Below are 4,581 nucleotides of genomic sequence, written 5' to 3' on the forward strand. Positions count from 1 at the left end.
TTCCTCCTTCAATACCATTGGTTCTTGAACATATGCCACCTCATGAAATGGATGAAGATTGACCAGTTCTTTTTGGTACAGTGACTCCATGTGTTCCTTCCATCTTCTTTTGATGCTTCCTGCATCATTCAATATTTTGCCCATAGAATCTTTCAATATTGCAACTCGAGGCTTAAATTTTTCCTCAGTTTTTTCAGCTTGAGAAATGCTGAGCATGTTCTTCTCTTTTGGCTTTCTAACTCCAGGTCTTTGCACATTTCATCATAGTAATCGTCTTTGTCTGCTCAAGCTGCTCTTTGAAATCATCTGTTCAGCTCTTTCATCTTGTCATTTCTTCCATTTGCTTTAGCTACTCTTTGCTTAAGGGCAAGTTTCAGAGTCTCTTCTGATATCCATTTTGGTCCTTTCTTCCTTTCTTGTCTTTTTAATGACCTCTGCTTTCTTCATGAATGATGTTCTTGATGTCTTCCCACAATTCCTCTGGTTTTTGGTCATTGTTATTCAATGCATCAAATCTCTTTTTTAGATGGTCTCTAAATTCTAGAGAGATATATCCAAGGTTATATTTTGACTCTTATGGATTTGTTTTAATTGTGCGCAACTTCAGCTTGAACTAACATATGAGCAGTTGATGGTCTGTTCCACAATCAGTTCCTGGCCATGTTTTGGCTAAAGATATTAAGCTTTTCCATCGTCTCTTGCCACAGATGTAGTCAATTTTGTTCCTGTGTATTCCATCTGGCAAAGTCCACATATGTAGCTGCTGTTTGTGTTGTTGAAAAAAGGTATTTGCAGTGAATCAGTTGTTGGGCTTGCAAAATTCTATCATACACTCTCCAGCATTATTTCTGTCACTGAGGCCAAATTTTCCACTACCAGTGATTATTCTTTTTTTCCAACTTTTGCATTCCAGTCACCAGTGATGATTAACACATCTTGATTGCTTGATTGATCAATTTCAGACTGCAGAAGTTGATAAAAATCTTCAATTTCCTACTCATCTTTGGCCTAGTGGTTGGTGTGTAAATTTGAATAATAGTGGTATTAACTGGTCTTCCTTGTAGATGAATAGATATTATCCTATTAGTGACAGCATTGTACTTCAGGACAGATATTGAAACATCCTTTGCAATGATGAATGATATGTCATTGCTCTTTAAATTATCATTCCCAACATAGTAGATTATATGCTTGTCTGATTCCAAATGGCCAAAACCAGTCAATTTTAGCTCACTAATGCCTAGTGTATCAATCATGATGTGTTTTATTTCATTTTTGACAACTTCTGATTTTCCTAGATTCATACTTTGTACATTCCATGTTCTGATTATTAATGGATGTTTGCAGCTGTTTCTCCTCATTTTGAGTTGTGCCACGTCAGCAAATGGAGGTCCTGAAAGCTTTACTTTATCCATATCATTAGGGTTGATTCTACTCTGATGAGGCGGCTCTTTCCCAGTTGTATTTTGAGTGCCTTCTGACCTAAGGGGTTTTTCTTCCTGCACTGTATCGGACAATGTTTCCAGGCTATCCACAAAGACGCCCAGTAATGTATCAGACAGTGTTTCTTTGCTATTCATAAGGTTTTTCCTAGTCAATTCTTTGAGAACTGCATGGCCTCTTCCTTCTTCCTAGTCTGTCTTAGTCTGTAAGCTGCATTGAAACCTGTGCACCATGTGCAACCCTGCTGGCGTTTGGAACACTGGTGGCACAGCCTCAAGTCTCATAGCAACACACACAGCAGCATAGTATGACAAACTAACAGACAAGTTCGTCTCCCTTAGCTATTTGAAGTCTCTCTGCCCTCCCCTTAACTGGATCCTACCTGTTTCCTGCAGCTTTGTCATCCCCAGCGTTTCCTCCCTTTCCTGCCTCTGGGGTGGAGCCTGTCCCTCTTCTTTGTACTTGTTATTAGTGAAATAATAATGTTCATCTGTTTGTGATTGAATTATTTCACTCAGCACTATTCACAATAGCCAAAAGTTTGAAATAACTCAAATAGCTATCAACACATGAATGGATAACAAAATCCAGTGTATAAATACGATGGAACAGTACATTGCCATACAGGGAAATGAAGTCCTGATACATGCCACAATGTGAACATATATGTTGTGATTAAAAATTAAAAAGAAAAGAAACAACTATGCATCTTCACAGTGACAATTATTAGTAGACGGAGCACCTAATCAAAGGTGAATATAATAAAATAGTTTTGACCAAAATATTGATTATGAACAAATGGAACCTATGAAATGAGAATGGTAAAACTAGGTTAGTTGAAGAAAAAGGCAAAGATTTTTAAAAATGGTAATATTGAATTTCCATTCTTTGTTTCAAACTATCATTCTCATTAGACTATGAACACAAAATGTCTTACTTATATTTGTTTTCCCAGTGCCTGGCACAGAGTACTAATAATTTTGGTTTAATTTAATTGACTGAACGAAGGTAAATAAGCAGACTAATGAATGCATGCCAGACCCTCTTTAGCTGCAGATGAAGCCATGTAAAAAAAGCAATTATGAAAGAAACTAAAGATAAGGTTCAGCTTCAAGAAGACAGATAAGACAAGGGTTTGTTTTGTGCACTTATGACATCTCTACACTTATCTTAATATATTTTGTTATCTATTATATTTTATATAATTTACCAAACTACTATGGATACAGAGAAGATTAAAATATATTATTTAATCTTAAGTAACTTGGATTCCCAAGATTTTGAAATTGTATTCAGTGTAACAACTAAGATATATATGTAAACAGCAATTTACTGAGCAGATTTTGTATACTAGAGTCTATGCATGCTAATTTTAAGCATTATCTTTTAAAAGGTACATACCATCCCATGTGATAAGTTTGCAATATTGTAAGTTACAGATAAGGAAATTGAGGTTCAGATAAATTATTTAACTTTCCTAAGATATGATGAAAAGGAGCTCTGGTTATATAGTGTCTAAGATTTGACTGATAAACAGAAGGCTGGTAGTTCAAAGCCACCAACCACTCCTCAGAAGGAAGATTGGGAAATATACTTCCATATAGATACTGCCTCAGAAACTCAATGAGGGATTGCTATGAGTTGAATCAACTCCACATTGGTGAGTTTGGTTTGGTTTAGGGAAGATATGATGCTTCAGAAATGGCTGAGCAAGCATTTCATATTAGTACTCCTTCCAGGCTCATGGCTCATGCATTGCTTTCCATGAATATCTTGGTAACAGAGGATAAAATGGAAAAATACACTGTTGATCAATTTGATGATGAGATAAGCTAACCCCCCCCCAAAAAAAAACAAAAAAACAAACTTAGTGCCATCAAGTCCAATCTAACTCATAGCGACCCCTCCTTAGATTTCTGAGGCAGTATCACTATGGAAGTAGATTGTCCAATCTTCCTTCTCAGGAGCGGCTGGTGGGTTTGAACTACCAGCCTTCTGATTAGCAGTCAAATGCCTTAGGCACTACATACCTAGCAGGATGATATATATTTACCTTCAGGGAAGTGTGTATGTTAAAAAAGGATTATGGTGAAAGGTCAATCAGTTGAATGACTATAGATACCTTTAAACTAGAGGTTTCTTGAGGAAGTCTCTCAAACCATTACATAAACATCTGACCCTATCATGGACAAATCCTTTGAGAGAAAGTGGTAGTGAAGTTTTGAGTATAGAGTTACACTGACTCCTACAAGCCTGTATGACATAGGAAAAAAAAAAAAAAAAAAAATGAACTAAGTGCCTGGAGTAGATTTGGACTCATAGTGACCCCTTCTTGGGTTTCCAAGGCGATATCTCCATGGAAGTAGATTGCCCAGTCTTCCTTCCAGGAGTGGCTGACGCTTTTGAACCTCCAGCCTTCTGGTTAGCTGTCAATGCCTTAGGCACTACAGCACCAGAGCTCCCAAAGTTGCTCATTATTAGCTTCTGGAAAATACTGCTGGTTAAAGAAAAGAATCATGGGCAAAAGACAAACTTTTATCATGAAAAGGTGTTGGTTGTTTTCACATGCTTTTCTGTTTTTATTGAATTGATAATGTATTTTGTTTTTGTTTTTGTTTTTTAATTCCATTGATAACTTAATATATTGATTTTTTGAGGTCAAACTACTTTTGCTTTCCTGGGATAAATCCCGCATGATTATGTGTATAAAGTGTTTTATATGTTGCTGGTTTTGCTTTGTTAATATTGTGTGTGTTGTGGTGTTTTGTGTCTATATTCTTAAGAAATACTGTTCTGTGGTTTGTTTTTAGTATAGTGTCTTTTTCAATTTTTTGTCAGTGTAGTACTAGGCTCACAGAACTTTGGTGCCAAAGTGCCTAAGGCATTTGACTGCTAACCTGAAGGCTGGCGGTTCAAACCCACCAGCCACTCCTCAGAAGGAAGATTGGGCAATCTACTCTGTAATGATACCACCTTGGAAACCCAAGGAGGGGTGGCTATGAGTCAGATCCGACTGGATGGCACTTAGTTTTTTTGGGTTTTTTTTTTTTTTTTTTGAGACTGGGTTCATAGGAGTCAAAAGTGTCCCCTCCTTTTTTATATATTGGAAGAGTTTGTAAATAATTAATATTAAATCTT

The sequence above is a fragment of the Orycteropus afer genome, unplaced genomic scaffold, assembly GCF_000298275.1.
Source record: "Orycteropus afer afer isolate SDZICR_OR568_19922 unplaced genomic scaffold, OryAfe1.0 scaffold00251, whole genome shotgun sequence".
Taxonomy (NCBI): domain Eukaryota; kingdom Metazoa; phylum Chordata; class Mammalia; order Tubulidentata; family Orycteropodidae; genus Orycteropus; species Orycteropus afer.